Here is a 19407-nt window from a genome sequence, read left to right as displayed (position 1 = left end):
TCAAACTCCTCAGAGTGAAAAAACATGCCACACTGTTTACACCTCTAGAATATCATCCCTGTTCTCGCTTGGTTTTATTTCTAAGAATTGAACAGGAAGATGCAAGAATGTCTTATTTACTTCTATATAAGCATTTTAGAATGCCATCGGAACCGATGATCCCGTGTAAGATACACGCATAGTACCAAAATTACAAAAATCCCATGAAGAATATGCACAGCAGTCATGTTGTAAACAGGGGGGGGAAATAACACTCTTTAAGTCTTACTTTTAAGGTATGTCAGCTGTGCATGTGGCAAGAGCAATGCTCTTTCTGAAACTGCAAGCAAGGCTCCTGATGTGCACTATCACTTAACATCAACCTAATGATCTTTTTAAAAAGGAGCTTCCCAACTATACTGACGACTATTAGCATGCCATTTTCTCCGAAATTCAACTTGCATAACAAGAGCTCGGAGAACATCTCTTTTTGTACTACCAGAGAAACAACTTTGCAGAGTAAATGGAAAAAGTGTCTGGTTCCAAACCCTCCAAGGCGGCTTTGGCAGCACACTGCTGACAAGTAGCACGCTCCTAGGCCTCGGGTCCATGGGAAGCTGGGAGGGGAAAAAAAAAAAAGAAAAAAAAAAGGAGCACTGCTAAGTTGTTTGGTACCTATTAAGAGAGTTACTGGCTAACCAGCCAGAAGAAATGTGTCTGGCGAGCTCCAACAGTAACATGTTTTGCACCAACAAAAAGGCTACAGATCTCCTGGGCAGTCTTCCACATAAGGCTAACTTGCCAGAAGGAATCAGCAATAAGTAAATTCACCAACTAAAAAGATGCTTGGTCTCATTTTTGCTTCATCCCATTCTTTTATTATCATTTATTTTAAAAAGCCTTTCTCAATTTAAAAAGATCACTGCATGAACATCACCCACACACCACGTAATAGCTCTGAAGAAGAAAAATTGTCCGGTGACCAGAAAGTCTCCCTTCCCGAAGAAAGTCTTCGTATTACCCAAATGGCTATTTCAGGTTAAGGGGAGGAGGACAGGGGGGACAGGGATAGTGGGCGAGTTTCCATTTTGTTTGCAACTGAAACTGAGCAAGTACCATGGCTGGCAAGTGGAACGTAAAGGTTCCTTATGTTCCCCCAGGGTCTCCTGAACACATTAAGTTTGCACTGAAATTTGACATTTTTCCTTGAGCATTCAGAGCCTTCCTTAAGGCCCTTTTCCACTTGCTTCCAGCAGTATTTTAAACCATGTTCTCCTGCTGGAAGCAAGTTCTGTTTAGAAATTTTTGTAACATCTCAGAGAATGTCAAAGCATCTATGCCAGACTGCAGCAGCCACAGAGCACGCTTCCACAGCAGCAGCCCCTGGAGAGCCAGAGCTACCCCACCGCCACGCTGTGCATAGCCTTAGGAAGACTGAGAGAGGTGCCGAGCCCAGACCTTCCCCAAGACTGCAAAACATCCTCCACCACCTCCCACGACAGGGCTGACACAGAGAGGCCAACCACCACTACTGCCATTTGTGGATGCAAAAGCGTCCAACCCAGACAAACGGCACGCCAATTAGAAGATGCTTCTGGGTGAAGGGTCCATCCTGCTTATTCCCATTTTCAACATTCTCATTTTGTTCACTTTCCCCCTGACGGTCAGGTCAGGGCACAGTCAGATAGAAAACTCAATTCCCCCTTTTCCAGGAAGAGTACTTCCCACTTGAGGTAGCTTAAAAGAAAATCAGCAAGCATGTGGACTATCACAGAACCTGTCCATTAAACGTCATCCAAAACTGAAATTGATACAAAGTTAATTGGCAAACGACAGTACGGCTAAAGCTAACTCTGCAAGAGCCAGGAAATATAAAGCAAAAATACCATCAACCACACTCCGCCGTACTGACTGTGATCTCCGGAACTGGCACATACCCACCGGGGACGCACCACAAGAATGATTCAGACCGTTTTGAAAAAGCGGATATAAGTAAAGAGCAACTGCGTTGTTTTATGGGCTGTGGTGTGTCCCACAGAACTGGATGCTTTTAGCCTGACGCTTGTGTAACCCTGGGCTTGTGACAGCCGCACTGACCAGTTCACAGACCATCCTCAGCGGGTGCCAGGGCTCGCACTGCGATAGGAGACAACACACGCGCATCCAGAAGCATTGCGGACTCCTATTCCAAAATATAACAATGCAAATAAAGTCAATGGGCTGTTCCTGTTGAGGACTACAGCCTGACAGCAGTCTCGGGGCACACAACAATCCTCAAGTGCTTGCTGCCCTGTACGGTACGGTTTGAGAGACTCCTTAAGACAAAGTAAAGATATGTCAGCTTCATGCAAATTAAGGACAGTCGTGCACAGCACCGTTTACAGTTTAGCAGCTTTTACCTTAATGAGGATATGAGCCAGCAGTTTCCTGTAACAGCAACAGTCACAGAATGGAGGAAACAGAAGGGTATCTCTGGAGATCATCCAGTCCAACCCGCTGCTTTTCAAAGCAGGGCCAGCTGGAGCTGGCTGCCCAGGACCGCATCCAGGCAGGTTCTGAACGTCTCCAAGGATGGAGACTCCGTCACCTCTTTGGGCAGCCTCTGCCTATGTTCAACCACTCTCACAGTAAAAACGTGTTTTCTTTCATTCAGTTTACCATATTTCAGTTTGTGACCACTGCCTCTTGTCCTGTCACTGGGTACAACTGAGGAGAGCGTGGCTCCATCTTCTTTACTGCCCCATGAGGGATTTACACACATGGGTGAGATCCCCCCGAGCCACCTCTTCTCCAGGATGAAGAGCCCCAGCTCTCCTCCTATGGCAAATGCTCCAATTACTTAATCAGCGTTGTGGCTCTTTGCTGGACTCTCTCCACTACGTCCATGCCTCTCTTGTCCTGCAGAGCCCAGCGCTGGACTCAGAACTCCAGATGTGGCCCCACCAGTGCTGGGCAGATGGGAAGGATCACCTCCCTTGACCTGCTGGCAACACTGCACGTTGCAGCCCAGAAGGCTGCTCGTCACTGTTGCAGCAAAGGAACATTGCTGGCTGCTGGCCAGCCTTCTGTCCACCAGGACCCCAAGGTCATTCACTGCAGAGCTGCTTTCCAGCTGCTCAGCCCCAGCCTGTACTGGTGCATGGGGTTATCCCTCCCCAGGGGCAGGGCTTGGCATTTCCCTTGGCTGAACTTCATGAGACTGCTACTAGCCCATTTCTCCTGTTTGTTGAGGTCCCTCTGTATGGCAGCACAAGTCTATTAAGCACTCCTCCCAGTTTTGTGCCACACAGTGCATCCCAGATGTGCTTCATTTCATCCTTTCAGAAGATATGCTTTATTTGTCAAGGGACAGGTAAGCGCACATCATTCAAAAAGGGAAGAATCAAGCTTTTGAAGATGCAAGTACTTCGCAGCTGCAGTTCTCCGTTGGAGGTGACCAGAACAGTATTACACATTTAAGAGCAGAAACAAGGAAACAGTTGTTAGTGAATCTGTTCAAAACAACTGAAAAATATACTCCAGACACACTAACAACCTCTTTGAAATAATTCTTTTTCCAGTTCCTCCCAACCAGCAGCTGTTGTGTTTGACGGGACTGTAGCCTGGTCAGACTGATGGAAATCTTGGTGACGTTTTCACCTACGCTGCATAGAGCATGAAATAGATGAGGCATTAAGTACATTCAGAAGATGCTAACAAGTTCTCTCCTGCTGCTAAGGCCCTGCGCACTAACAGCACTTAACTATTTCTTTTCTTCTGCTGTTGCACACACCACTTTGGCTTCTTGAGGATTTAACTGCCGTGACCTGTCAAAAGACAACTGCTTGCAGTACACAGACTACCTGTGTTACGGCATTCTGTATTACACTACTTCCAACCTTTCGGTACTGAAGCATCAATGCTGTGCTGTTGCTTTGCACACCCACGCCCCAGGCTGCCGTCCCTTCAAACCCCACTGCAATCACCTGTCCCCAGTTACTGGCTGTTACTTGTTGCCTCTAACTGCCTCTGCAGTTCACCATGACCAATACCTCCAGTCCCATCACCATCCTGCCCTCATCTTCCAGCTCCATGACCCCATCACTGTCAACTGAACTTCTCCCACCACTTAGTACAGCCAGAAGCCTATTACAGGTGGAGATGGCACAGTACAGTACAAGCCCCGTTCTGGCAGAGCTTGGATCCGGCACCATGCCTTCCTCTTGAAGTACACCCACAATACAGGTAATAGATGACTTACAGCAGTCTACTCTTCCTTGGGTTCAAAATGCTTGGAATCTACATTTCAGTCTGTCAGGGGAAGAGAATCACGAGCTACTCAATTATTTCTAGAGCTTGCTCTCAATCTCTTTAGGATCCTACTTCAGACTCTTTAGGAATGCACTCCCAGTGCTTGTTCCTGAGATGAAACAATGCTGATAAATTTCCTCATTCATCTTATAACATAGCCAAGATTAAATCAAAGATCTGTATTGATTCCTCTTACATTCACACCAGGCATGAAGAACAGTGAAAAACCCCAACAGAGAAAAGGAAAAGCTTGCTATGTAAACAAATACTATAGCTCGAGAGATTTTTTTTTCAGATTATTATGAAATTATACCTGAGAGGTCTGTGGCTCTCCAGACAAACTAAAGCAGTACTGGGGATCTCCTACCGTATCTAGTAAGCACTGGAGCTGCTGAAGCCCACCACTATATGGAGAACTGCCTTTCAGGCAGTCACGTATCTCCTTCCTACCAGCTATACTTCTCCTGGGAAATAGCTGTCTGTGGAGCCACAAGAAAAATAGGAAGTTAAAGGCAGGAAATACAGAATGCCTCTTCACCAACCTTCTACTTCTTTCTAGCCCACCTAATCTGTAATTTGGAAGGACTTAGACTTCATTAATATGCACTGCTCCAAATTCAAATCGGTATCATGTCCGCCCTTGGTAGTCATGCTATCTTTGACTGTAATCAAAAATTCAACCTTATTACAGAGGAGCCTCTCTTACCTGGAGGAATATTTTTCTCTTTAGAAACCTATTTGCAGACACCCTTTGAAAGCCAAGTCTTGGCAAGCTTTACATCAGTCCCTCCCCAAGCATAAGGGTGTCACATCAACTGAACAACAAAAATAGACGTTACGGAGCGTTATCTGACATGCTCCACATGCTTTCACAAATAATGCTAACATGGGTAGGCATTATTTTAAGTATGGTCTGTTACAAGCAATAAAACTCAAAGCATAAGAGTAAAATAGTAAGATACAAATCTGTCTTCTACTGGTATACAGAACCTTAATCTCCCAAGATCAAACATTTAGGCAAATCTGTTCCAACTTTGGTGCCACACTGAAACTGTAGCTTAATACCACAATGGAAGACTAATCACAAAGCCATGAGAAAAACAGAAACCAAGGTTTTGATTCTAGCCTGTGAAATAAGTAACAGTTCACACAGCAAACCAAAGTAGGCCTTAAGCGTAAGAACGCAATTTTACAAGCAATAGCTGCAGTAAGTTAAAGAACTAAGATGAAATGAGCAGCTGTCCTCAATACAGCAGCCTGAGTCCAAACCAGGCTTATCTGTTCCCAAATTAAGATCATGCAATAAGCCCATCTCGCTCGAAACAGACAGCTATAGGTTTAGTAAAAATAAAGCCAAGGAACACTATCTATGAAGGGTTCTCTACGGAACTCTGCAAGAGGCATCGCTGCAGTTTCAGGACGCCTTTAGAAGTTGCAGGACATGAATAAAACAACTATTTTAACATCAGAATTTTACATAAATATATTCTCATTCATCACTACTCTCTTTGTTCCCTTCCCTCGTTCATTTGCCCGATTCTTTTTTATAAACTCTGAATAAAAGGCAAAGGATAGACTAGAGTCCTCAGAGGCAACGATAGTTCCAGCAACTGTCCACACACCCCCCAGTTAGCAGGTGCATCCCACTGGACATCAAACTCTTATGATCTCAGCAATTTCTGCCAAGCTCTGACTGCACATATACACATCAAAGTCTCAAGAACATAAAACAGAAATGAATTATAGCCTTTATTACCTCCTACGATCAAGCATACGAAATTATAAATTGTCTCTATTGTACTCAGCCAGCTTTGTAGCTAGCTATTATCATAGTACTGGGATAACCTAAATACTTAAAACAAAACCTGTGACAACTAATATCTTATACCATGTTTCAGTCTCAGTAAAAAAAAATGGACTTAGTTTGTCGTTATTTTATTACTTCATCTTCCTTCCACCCCCTCAGTGTCTCATCACCTTCAGAGGTGAACGGTCAAACAGTCAGAAGCTTCTGTTTTGTACAGGTGAAGGATGCATGGGGGAGGGGGAGGCAAGGGGAAGAAAAAAAAAATAAAGAGGATTTTGCCTGTAGGCCACTTTTAGAGGAGGAGGCCAGCAACGTTTTGCCTGAATGGCAGAACGGTTTGTCAAGGTCTTGCGGAGTGGAAACAGCTTCCTCTAGCGAGTGCACCCCTGAGCTCCAGTGCAGGCATCTGCTTCTGCCTTCCAGGCTTCGGCTACTTCAAAAAGGAAAGGACGGGTTATCGTCCTGCCAGACACAGGCAAATACCTCCTGAACAATGAGAAGAAGAGTCAAATCTCCCAACTGAAATTTTTCACACTACATCAACCTGGTATCCCAACCCCATGGTAGCAATTAGGCAGCGGTCACAATAACACTTTATTAATGGCATTTTCAGCAAAGACTCAATATCTGAATTTTAATTCAGTACTACCAAATCCAGCACTGTATACTCCGCCGGTGTTACACTTCCCAACGTGGAGAGACCTTGCCTTACGCAGCAGTGCTGAAATCCACCCTGCAGCCCAGCAGCACCAGCTGGCTCTTACCTCGTGCTCCTCCTTTTGCCTTGGTACCAGCTCTGCAGCTCCCTTTCCCCTAACCTTTTCTTCACAGTGTTCTGGCACAGCATTCTCGTGCCACATCGTTCAGGGTCTGCCTTGTGACTCTCTCCCCCCTCCAGCATCAGAAAACAGCGGAGGAAAATCTCTGTCACAAATCCTAATCTGCTCGGAAACTGCGTACAACCTCAGAGGGCACCTGTACTACAAGAGGCACTCGCGTCGCTCCACGGCCACAGCGAACACGCGAGGAAGAAGGTGGAAACACTGAACAGAGCATCCTGGTAATCTTCAAATGTTACCATACAACTAAAGATGCGTTTCAGCTTCCTGAGAGATTGCTTAGCCCGAGCTGTTGATTTGGAAACACTTAGATACACTTGTAATTCTCAGAGAGAATTTATTCTTAACCAAAATAGTATTTCACCAGTTAGCCAAGAGCCTCCTTTTGTTTTCCTCTTCTGAGCTAGCGATACGAATGTCTTCATTTTTTCTTAACATCTAACTGACAAATGAAAGAGACATCTACATTTACATTCCTCAGACACAAACAGTAAATCACAAGTATGGCAGGAGAGAGTCTGGTATACCAGCACAGTAAGGGGTTGTGTGGGGCTTTTTTCTTTTAATAAAAAACTGCTGCAGGCAAAAAATGATGAAGGCCTCTGTTGTACAAATATGCACACAAAATTAAGAGCTACTTCTAATTATTCTATGCTTCTGAAGTTCCCTAATAAAGAGATGATATCAAGAAGTACTTTGTTTTGATGATCAACTTTATCCTCATCTAGTATCGAGTTAAACAGCCTTCTAATTAATGCCCTACCCCATGCTAAGGACAAAATTTGCACAGCTTCTTTATTTAAATGTTACATTTTTAATTAAATTCAACACACCCATACACTGAAGAAACTGCAGCGCTTCAAAAAAATGCAGGAAAAAGCTAGCCAGGAAAAATATACCAAACGCACTGTGAACATAATTGCACAAAAAAGGGTGGGTTTTCTTCCTAAGTCAGTCGAAAGCATATGGAGCTAAACACACACTGAAGAACTGAACTCCACAGCCTACCAGCTTCACGTAATCTATAAGGGCACAGTTATCTCAACGTTTTTAACCTGTACTTCACTCTATCACTAATAATCTAAGAAGATTAATAGTCAAACATTTTCAGCTACTACTCTCTCTGTTTACGTAGCTCTAGAGTGCGTCTCCCCCATGGAAGCAGGCATCAGCAGCGTCTACGAGGAACCCCGGGGGGATTTCTGTGCTTCACTTTAATGATTAACCTTTAAGAGTAAGATTTGCAACTTGATTTGAATATTAAAAAGCTAACACACAACCATTGTTAAAACGAGCAAACAAAAGCATGGGGGTTTTTTAAGCGTCGATTTACATCTCTTGCAGGACTCCTCAGACACTCCACTCCTCATTCACTTGCGCTGCTCACATTAATAAACAAGACTTTGACGCCACTTAGACTGCTTACTACATGTTGTTTAAGCAACAAATTAATTTTTTTCCTGGATCTCCACAGTTAAACCGTTCAGAAATAATTATTATTAATCAGACTTATCTCAAAAGTGAGATGCTGGTATTTACTGGAGCACACAAGCAGCATTTTTCAGAAAACCCAGTTTGTCGAAGTCACTTACCGCATTGATCTCTGGACCCTGGATATGTTATTTTTTGCTGCACACTGTCCTGGTTTCGGCAGGGACAGAGTTAATTTCCTTCCTAGTAGCTGGTACAGTGCTGTGTTTTGGATTTAGGGTGACAACAATGTTGATAACACATCGATGTTTTTAGTTGTTGCTAGGTAGTGTTTATACTAGTCAAGGACTTTTCAGCTTCCCATGCTCTACCCACTGAGAAGGCTGGAGGGGCACAAGAAGCTGGGAGGGGGCACAGCCAGGACAGCTGACCCCAACTGGCCAGAGGGATATTCCATACCATGGGACATCATGCTCAGTATATAAAGCTGGGGGAAGAAGAAGGAAGGGGGGGACATTTGGAGTGGTGGCGTTTGTCTTCCCAAGTCACCGTTAGGCGTGATGGAGCCCTGCTGTCCTGGGGATGGCTGAACACCTGCCTGCCCATGGGAAGCGGTGAATGAACTCCTTGTTTTGCTTTGCTTGCGTGCGCGACTTTTGCTCTACCTATTAAACTGTTTTTATCTCGACCCACGAGTTTTCTCACTTTTACCCTTCCGATTCTCTCCCCCTTCCCACTGGGGGGGAGTGAGCGAGCGGCTGCGTGGTGCTCAGTTGCCAACTGGGGTTAAACCACGACACACACACAGAATAAGGCAATATTATGAAAGAAACATCACACCGCTCAGACTATTAGATAGCGAAGCAGCAGCATTTGCAAACTTAAGATTTCCTGTTGTGCTTTACAAGATCAAGAGCCGTACGTATTTTATCAGTACCGCGATGTCCTCAAATGAGCAAGAACAACAACTGCTTGCATTCCTTTAATGGTTCTTTATACAAGTTCAAAGCTTCAAAACTACATTTGTACCTCTATCCACATTTTTTGCATGCTGCAGTTTTTACCAGAACATTCTGACGTTGCGCTGTTCTACCAACCAAACTACAGGGAAATGAGCCACAATATTGCTCTGCCAAACCCGTAACAAACCAGTGCCTTAAAACTGGATATTAAAATGCGTATGTTGTTTAATTTCCTTAATCTTTCAGGACATCATATAGACACAGTCCACACGAAGTTTACATAGTTCTACAGTTAAAATAGATATTAAGACACTTCAGAAGAAAAATCTTATATATGACAATGAACCACCAGCCTGTTTTTAATGCATGGCACCACTTAAACTGTATTTATGGGCTAAGCTTCATTCATCATAAAACATCTTGAAAGGAAAACAATCATGTGGAACTCTCAGGCCCACCCTTCAGAGTTCAATGGGCTTTACCTGGACAAATGAACATTAAAGCTCAGGTTGCTCTTGAAATCACAAACCAGAATTACGCGCTAATGATGTTACACCAGTTTGCCATGTATTTAAACCTGCACTATTGAAAAAAAAATTATTTTCCTTTTCCATGCAGTATTAGCAGAAAAAAAATTCATCTGGATCACTCCCCCAAACTGGTTCACAACGCAGCTGCACAAATGCTTGTGCCAGCAAGGAGGGAGGGTAGAGAAGTGACGAAGAATGGGTATGAGCAGCAAGAAGGGGACAGTTTTTCAGCAGTGGTGCCAGCTTAAATGCATGTCAAACTATGGCTTTAGGCACAAATTCTAAGAAGTCGTTCACTTTGTAACTAAATAGCCTTAATCATAACCAAAAACATTAATAAAAAGCACAGAATCTGTAACAGAAAAGGTGAAGATTTCAAATGACTGAAAAGGATTACATTTATTTTTCCAAGTTTAATGAAGAATTCTAGGGATTGTATAAACTTTGGGAAAATAAATTAACATCAACCTTGCACAAAAGATCATCAGTAAGTACTCTCGGTCTCTATAAATACCTCAGAGAATGCAAATTACCATAGCGGCAGGAACAGAGTATCATCTTAGCGATCATCTCTATCATAAAACCTTGTATTCAAGCTTGCTTACTGTTGCAACTAAATATTCAGTTACTAGGAGTCATCGTAAGACACTAATTGGCATATAACACTCAAAGTGTATTTGAATAACAATTCCCAAGTCAGAAATTCCATTTCAAGCAAAGCAGGCTATAAGCAACAGAAACGTTTGCCCCATTGCTGCAGACAAGCATTCCCTCCGGTGCCGAGAGCACTCGCCACCGTAGCTTTCACAGCAGCACCCAGCACCTCAACGGGCCTCACAAACAACTCGACTTGAGTGAAATCTCTTCCAGGTAATTTAAAACCTGACTTCCCAAACTATGAAGAATACAGAAGACTACCAATCCCTTCTAAAGATGAGAGGGTTCCTTTTGCTTTCTGCAAATTCTGGAGGTAAGGTGTGGGGTTTTTTCTCAGCTGGAAAATGCTATAGTGACATTTTAAGTAATGTTCTTGTTGCTTCTATATCTGAATAGCATGATAAAGCACCATATTAAGAGACGCCCCTCCCAGTTTAGCAAGCTGCTACATTTACATGTGCAGTACAATGCTGTACACAGACGCAAGCTCAAGTTTCGAAAACAGAGAAGGCACATCAGCCCTGCGCTGAGCTGGAGGTGGTGTATCGGGACTCCTTCCAGCTCTACAGCTCGTCCACAGATCTCTCTGCATTGCATTCAGCCACGTGGTAGACATAACCTCAGGAGCCTAAGCTAAATTTCCCTCCACTGCTGCACATAACAGTCCAAGTAAGAACAAATGAGTGGTAAGGGAAAGGGAAGCATCCTAGGTTTCAAGTAAGAAATAGCGTTATAGAGAAACAGCTTGTGGCATTCAGTCCCTGAAAGCAGGCAGCATCAGCTGTCTCAGAATTAGGTACAGAAAAACCGACACGGGACTACAGGAGCATAACGTGCTGAAGAAGAAGGGAAAATGCAGAAGGAGAGTCTTCTCTCAATTCCACCGGTATACTTCCCGGCATATTAAGGTGGTGTTCAGCATTATGCATAAGCAAATGTTTTCCCCTTATTTAACAGGTAAAACACCCACACTAACTCTTGGCCTAATCAACAGCCCTGACATCAAGCTTGACAAGTTATATACACGCCAAAAATTGTCAACGAGAAATACATTTAGAATTCCACATATATCATCGGACTTCCCCTTGCTTTTTTTAAATATAGCAGATTACCCAGTATGGTTTTTATCTTCTCTGCCCTGCTATTTTCTTTAATCACATACCTCAAAATTGTCTCCAACACTAACACACATAATATTTTGCCATTTTCAGGCATAGCATCCATTCCAATAATTATACTTTCAATGTTATTTTGGCTTATCACTTCACACACCAAGATGAATTTTCACAGACCTTCCATCAACACTGCCTGGTCTTCCCCCATCTCTTCCCCATTAGGCAGCCAGAGTTTAAACCAGCCAATATATATAAATTGTAGTGATTTCCTTCCAGCAAGAATTGCCTTTCGTGTATTAAACATGTAGGTCAAAGGAAGACTGTTTCTTTTTATCAAGGGCCTTTGAGATCCTCCTGTTCCTCCAAACACGACGTTTGCTGTTTCGTTGCTAGTGATTTGGAAAAGTTTCTGCTTTTCCCAAAATCATGTATTTATGACCGGGGCACAGTCCACCAGCTCTAACAACAAACTCTGATTATGCAACAGTATTTTCCTCACATGGCAAATTTCTGCTGTGACTACTAGGTGATTCAGCTTCACTTCACGGTTCCTTGTACAAACTCAAGCATATATCCAAACCCCAAGTATACACTAAATATTTTTACTTGCTGTTCTCTTCTAAGACTAAAAATAATTAACTAGTTTTGTTCTTGGGAACTGCACCACTTCATTCCAACATTTTTTTCCAGGTATTTTAGAAAACAGCACTTATAACCTCACTTCAAGTGAAATTTTTTACTCAGTTGAAGTCAAAGCGGTGAGGTTTTTTTTCTGCAAGATACAACATTCTTTAGCAGTGCTTCTATTTAAAATGGAGGGGAAAAACAGGACCGGGGAGGCCATGGGCACACTGGGTCAAAGCTGCCACACTGAAAGCACTACAGATATTAACACGAATTACTTGTAACAATTATTTTATAGGGACTACAGTTAGCTAAGAACAAAGATGACAAAAGCAACAGGAAAAACAGAAGTAATGAAATTAGCTGCCTATTTTGTAAGAGGAAACAGTGGGTACAGTGTAACATCAATGAAATCGAATATGCATTTATTCCTGGCACTGCATCCCTAAAACATTACGCGCCTTTCTGCAAAATTTGGCATCCTCAAGCCCCTTCATATTTTTGTAAACTACTCTGCTACTTCATCCTTGAGTCTTCACAAAACTCAGACACATGTACCAGTCTCTAGGACTGGCCATAATTAAATAGTCTTTAGAGAAATTACAAGGGGAAAACTCAATATTTACATTTACTAAAACAGTGATAAACTTCTTTTCAGCTTAGGGTCCTCTTCATGCTAAGCACTGAAGAAACATGGAGAAATCCTGTCTTCTGCACCGTGGAGCTTACTGCTTATTTATGATGCCAGCTAGGCAGACGATCACAATGTATAGCTACTCTTCTGGCTAGCATCTGTACATCTCAAACAGAATCTGGAAAACCAACTGTGCTGGTCATGTATATGACAAAAACTTAAGTTTGTTTTGTTGTATTGGTCTTAAATAGATAACTGTATGATTCCGAATCATTTATAGACACTGCTTTCAACCTCAACCCTATCAGTCGGCTATGAAAAAGGAAGAAGATTCATTAAGCAGCGCTAAGGGCATAGCACGTTGCAAAACACATCCAATGTCTCATTCACCTTACAATCCATCAAGGGCGAGAAGGCAACCTCGCTGCGATGAGGAGGTCCCCACCAGAATCTCTGCCTAGCAAGTTGAGTCTTCTGCAATTGGATCTGTCTCACCTAACATGTAGATATTTATACTATGGATGACTAATCTGAATTAGTCACCCAGACTCCCTTTGCAGTAGGAGAGAAATGAGCACTTCTACAGCAAAACTCATCTCTATTTCAGACTTCTCCACCAGAAGAAAATAAGCATCTGTTTCTCTCCATTGACTAAAAAAGGAATCCTAAAAGATTACCTCAGATGTAGGCATTTACATCATAGATATGTGAACTTCGGTGAGAGGTCTCCAGCCCCTTGAAAGTGAAGGCAGAGTCTGAAACACAATGTTAAGGGAAAAAAAGGGCTTAGAAAGTCATGGAAGAAAATTAAAAAGATAAAATTTCGGATATACCATGGACAATGTAATATTAAAAAGTAATATAGTAAAGGACTGGGAGAATGCAGAAGTAGTAAAAAACAACTGACCACTACGAAAAACAATCTTCCATATTAAAAAAAAAAAAAGGATAACATGCAACAGAACTAGGTTGAAATCCGTCATTTAGTATTTTCCAATTTGTTAAATAGAGTGCTGATTGAGCATCTGTTGACCATTAATCGGGTGCTCAGGAGCTGAGGTCCTGGGACTCTGAGGATGACCTGGATATTCTATTCAAGAGGCTTAGTTTGATTTAATCTAACATGGAACCATGACTTTTTTGCTAACACTGCTGCAGCCCCACTATTCCCAACCCCTTCACTTTTAAACTGTCCGGCAAACGTTCCAGCAGCGGCGCTCATCTGCTCCTACCATGCCTGTTAAATAAAATAAACCAGCAGAAAATGAAGAGGGGAAGGGGTGGTAGTCTTCTGACAGACTGGCTCCCTGTAAGTATGGGACCAGCACTGACGTAGAGGGACAAACCAGGAAGATGTTGCACTGCAAACTTAGATCAGTGAAATTGAACCACACCCTATTTAAATCCAGGCAGCGAGAGACCTGCTCTTTTTGCTCTTCTCCTTCCCGGGTCACACGTTCCTGCATCCTCCCTTGTGTCAGCGCTGCTTATGCAACTACACATCCAGCTGGTTGAGGGAGCTGATCCAGCTGAAAACTACTCCCTCCAAGCAGGGTTAGCGTTCAGCCCGCTCAGCTCTCCGAGGCGGCGCACCACACAATACGAATGCCAACACATGGCAGCCTGGACTCAGGCCCATTGATGTCGCTGTGGAACTGCGCCCTTAGTCCTCTGGCTCAGGGAGATGGGATACAGTTTTCAACCTGTTAGCTTACAGTCTCAATTATCCCTCTAAAGAAAGAAGAAATCCCTCTTAACGGAAAAGTATTATATTAAATGGCATACCAGAGGATCTTCTGAAGGAAGAAAATTAAAAGTAAACAGCTAAAGAAACACAACCTTTCTCATCCCACCCTGCTGCGTATGAAAGTAAGAAGCTGAAACAATCCGTAGGTTTTGCTAGATTATGAGGAATGAAAAGAAAGGAAGAAATTGCTACGCAGAAGAGAATCTAAGTCGCTTATCACAAAATGTCAAGGCATACCCCATCATGCATTTTCTCAGCTAACATAATTAAGTCTACCATAGAAAAATCAAAGGCAAAACTGAAACTGAAATATCTTGTGTTCTATTTCCTTCTTCCTTCCTCGAGATTGCAGCAAGAAAGACCATCTCCACTACTGTAGTCTTCGCATTTTTTTGTCTTTCTCCCAGTAAGCAGTGCCAGTCTCTGCTTTGCTGCTATTGCTCCTAATTCTGCCAAACAAAATCAGAATCAAAGTGACTTAATAGTTATCAGTGTCACTGCAGGCCACAATGCTCTGAATAGCAACAAACTGAAGAACTGAAATAAAACTTAAAAAAAAAGACAGACAACTAGCATAGGCATACTGGAAAGAACAGCAGAAACATTTGCCAACTGAACACAAACCTTGAATTCAAGCAATCAATATGTTTGGCAAGTTTTCTTTGCAAACCACGTAGATGGCCTACCATGCCACCTACCAAAACAAAAGCTGGTGAAAGTTTCGTATTTTGCCTAGGTAAGGAAATAGTTCCGAGCTCTGTCTGTTTGCCTCAAATAACTTCTTGAACTTTGCCATTTAACCATAATGTTATTTTCTCATGCCTTCCGGTTTCCCCTTCTGTCCAGATAAGATTGCGTCCTTAAGCACACGACATTGACACAACAGTAAGAAATTCGGTACTTGCAATGCAGTGACATCCAGAGGCACCACTTCAGGGACAGGCTGCCCCTGTACCAGGCACCACGCATGCCTAAGGCATGGCCACTGCCCCAGAGAGCTTACAATTCATGCACAGAATGAGAAACAGGTAGACACAAAGGAAGAGAAATTGAGAGGGAAAATTAGTAGCAGTCAGCAGTCACAGCTCAACAGCTGCAGAGCTTCCATGCTCAGGCTAATGATTTTAACTTCCTTCTTTTGACACTACATTCTCCTAAGCTAGCTCATCCTAATTTTGCTGACAACCCCCTTTCCAAAGCTCAGTCCCACATGGTGTTTAGTTTGAAGTGACCCCTGCCAAAGATGACAATTTTAGTTAGGCTTTAGGCATTTCTATGCAGCCATTTATTATTGTAACTACTTGCACTGTCTCAGCTTTATCTAGGACTAAATGGCATTAATAAGCAAAAAGAGAGAACGTCACTGGTAATTCAGCCAGCAATGTCAAACTTCCCATTTGCAGACCTGATCCGAACACCGTGTACGAGATGTGTGTGGCATTCAAACTCCACAGAAATACAAGCTTTTTTAGTCTGAGATTTTTAACCTTGGCTATGAAAGCTTCATCTCCCAAGATAACTAATACTTATTTGCCCAGGTTTCCCCCCATACCAGAGTTAACAGGCAGGTAAAAATAGCCAAGGCATGTAATAACAATGTCAATATTGGTTATTGCACTGCTGACTGATTTAGCAGATCAGAACAAGGAGCAGAGAAGTCCATCACAGGGGGAGGGGAGGATGGCGGGAGGAGAGGAAAAGAGAAAAGCACAATTAAAGAAACAAGTGCCCTAGAAACACAGCAGCGGACAGAAAACACAACATACTTTTGCTTCTAATAATATTGAATCAAAGACAACACTTAAGTTCCTTTGTTGCTACTATTGGTCACACAGAGGCCACATTCTTTCCCTGATCCTTATATAAATCCACTGACATCTGTAGATTTTCCATCAAAAGGAGCTAACAAACAGTCAAACCGATTCCCCAGCCCATAAAACATAATTAAGAACAGAACTGTGTAACCCTATAAATAGGGCTAAGAGTAAAAGACTGCTGCTCTGAACTGTGGCTCTATATTTGACTGCTGAGATGGAGAGCTGACATCATTCATTAATACAGTCTATTAACTCTGCTCTCCTCAATTAGTTTTTCAATAATTTTACATCTAGCAAAACAACAAGACCTCCCACAAATATTCGTCCCTATAGTTCTCAAAAGTTCTGCCAACCACTCAGCTCCTGCTTTGCTCTCAACTCACTGACCTCATCCGTTTTTCCTGTGTCATTTACACCCAAGTTTCCCAGTTATTCTTGCCATTCTACTATTGTTTCAGAAACATCTACTATAACAAGATACTCTTCTATTTCTTGGCATTCCAGTTCGCCCATTTTTATGGCTGAGCTTATTACATGGTTCTAGCTATTGCCCTTCAGGCACTAACACCTCAGACTCCAAGCCACTGTGTTAAGAAAACATACTACTTGATTATGTATGTGAAGTAATTTTCCCTAACATATAATCTACAGCTTTTATACTTACACTTCTACACACGTTGTTATCAGAAACACAGAATAAGAAAGCTCATCCTGTTCCCCCAGCCCCGAGCTCTCTTCAAACATAACACCCTTCTTTGCTGAAATTCTTCTGTACCACTAATGCCCTGCTGCACCTCAGGAAGAAAACAGTTTTGGTTTCCCTTTGACACCTTAGCCGATAGCCAGTAAAACTCAGGGGAGAACACGAATGAAGTGTTCCTTCCACAGAGCATGGAAAAAAAACACGATCAGTGATGCCTGGGATATCTCCCTACCAAAGAGGAGGGGAAGCGTAACTAAGTGATTCCTCCTTCTAGCTCAGGATCGCACTATCTGGGGAGAGCGAGAATTTAATTCACTCCAGCTGACTCCCAGTCCAACCAGCAAACTGTGAGTCAGGGGTGGGGGGGGGAGCCCCACTCAGAAGCACTGCCCACCGTTTCAGCTCCACCAGCACCCCCTTGCAGAAGGGGGGGCTGCAAGGGCGTTAGCCTTCCCCCACAGGGAAGCACTGCAAAACAGGCTACGCCGCTCGTGACAGCGGCCTGGAGTTTTCTAAAAATAATTTAAGCCCACAGGCTGAGGATGCTTGCTTACTCGGAAAAAAACCCAAAACGTAAGCTCTTAAAGACAGTTTTCTCTTTGTTAATCACTTCTGACAGTCTCTAATTTCTGAACTATGAACTTTGAAATTCAACCTGTCCCTCCCACAACACAACCAAGACTTCATCGAATACCAGGTTCAGAAGAAGGATGCTTCAGCGTTCCCTGTCATCCCCAGAACAAATGCTCAACATCAGTCACTCTCTCACAGTCTGAGGTTTGCAGGAACCTCCCAAAACATCAACGCTGTTTTCTGCTCCACCTGTCTGATACTGTTCTGCTACAGACCGAGCTCTTCCCAGAAAGCTGCTGCAGCGCCACAAATTTTCCACGATTTCTAGACAGGACGTTGTCCTAGGTCTCTGGATTTGCAACATAATACAAAGTACAAAAGTCACCAGAAATGTCTGCACATCAAACACACGAAAAACAAAGCAAGCCTTCAATTTCAAACCATTTTGTTCTTAATCCAACCCTCAGTCATCTTCTCCTGGGCAAATGTTTATTGTTATCACTCAAACCAGTACAGATCATTATGTGTTCCTATTGCATGTTCCAAAATTTAACTTTGCTTACCATGATATCACCATTGGTTGCTATGGAAATTGCTATACTACCATCCACCAGATTTTTTTTTTACCACTGAAGTATTTTGGCAGACTGTTTGCTTTTAAGTGTCAGAGTAAGAAGAGAAATCATAAATGTTTATTCTCCCATCATTCTTAAAACGGTGCTTTGTAACAAAAATCTGCTAGTAAGTGATTACATGCTTGGCTTCAAACATGTGTAGCTCTGGACAGGACCGGAATCACAACTTTTCCTTTGTTTTTTGAGAGAGAAAATAAACTACGTTATGAAAACAAGCTTCAGTTTTTAAAATACTAATTTTTAAGTGGGAGGTCAAGATATGAAAAATACCTCGGGTCCCTCCAAGTTCTCTCAGTTTCCCTTTTTTACTTCCTACGTTGTTTGTTTTTTGTTTTGGTTTTTTTTTTTTTTTTAAACTAGTGCAAAACAAGGCCTTCAAATGAGGAAGGGAGCCCTCGTCAGACTCGTCAAGAAGTCGTCTTTCTGTAAGATTACATGTTGCAGTGATTCCATTTGTGGCTACGACTCCTACCCCGGTTTCTGTACGTTAATAACACCAGCACAGTGACATTCATTTTCACAGACTGCACGGGTGAAGCCGGTGGGGTCCCTCGCTCAGGCTCCAGGCCCTGCACACCCAAAGCCAGCGGGTCCCCAGGAGGCTGACCCCCGCCCCTGACCTTGCCAACACCACCTCTCCCGACAGCTTCAGCAATTAACCACTGGCTAGGCATGAGTCACGAAAACCTGGAAACCCGCGTTCCCACTGCCCATCTTCACCAGGTCAAACACCCCCCACCCCACCCCAAAAAAAAAGAAAAAGCAAACTCTGATCTCTCTTACACGTGCAGAAAGCCCGATTTAACCCAGATATCGCATGAAAGGACACGGTGGGACTCCAGCACGGCCGAGAGCAAGGACTCAAAAATGGACCTCTGCAATCAGAGCTGCCAGAGGGGCGGCGCGGCCAGCGCCAGCGGGGCCACGGGCTATTTAAAAAACCCGAAAAACAGTACAAAACAAGCCAGGGGCAGCTGGACGCGGCCCTGCAGCCCAGGCAGCGCTACGGGACCGGGGCCCGATTCCTCCCGGCGGTCTGGGGGGGGGGGAGGGGGTGTCGCTGG

At 43.2% G+C, this 19407-nt stretch overlaps 1 protein-coding gene across 2 annotated transcripts in view; it reads right to left on the bottom strand.

Moving 5' to 3' along the window:
• Nucleotides 1-13610, bottom strand: part of PPP6R2 (protein phosphatase 6, regulatory subunit 2) — a 110013-nt gene extending 96403 nt beyond the window's left edge. For both annotated transcript variants that reach the window (XM_009320084.1, XM_009320085.1), the window contains exon 1: nt 13546-13610. The gene's annotated coding sequence lies outside the window, so the exon portion shown is untranslated. The remainder of the gene's footprint in view (nt 1-13545) is intronic.
• Nucleotides 13611-19407: the final 5797 nt, after the last annotated feature.

The sequence above is a fragment of the Pygoscelis adeliae genome, unplaced genomic scaffold, assembly GCF_000699105.1.
Source record: "Pygoscelis adeliae isolate BGI_AS28 unplaced genomic scaffold, ASM69910v1 Scaffold373, whole genome shotgun sequence".
Lineage (NCBI taxonomy): Eukaryota > Metazoa > Chordata > Aves > Sphenisciformes > Spheniscidae > Pygoscelis > Pygoscelis adeliae.
The sequence above is the reverse complement of the archived record's forward strand: the minus strand, read 5'-3'. Positions and strand labels throughout refer to the sequence as shown.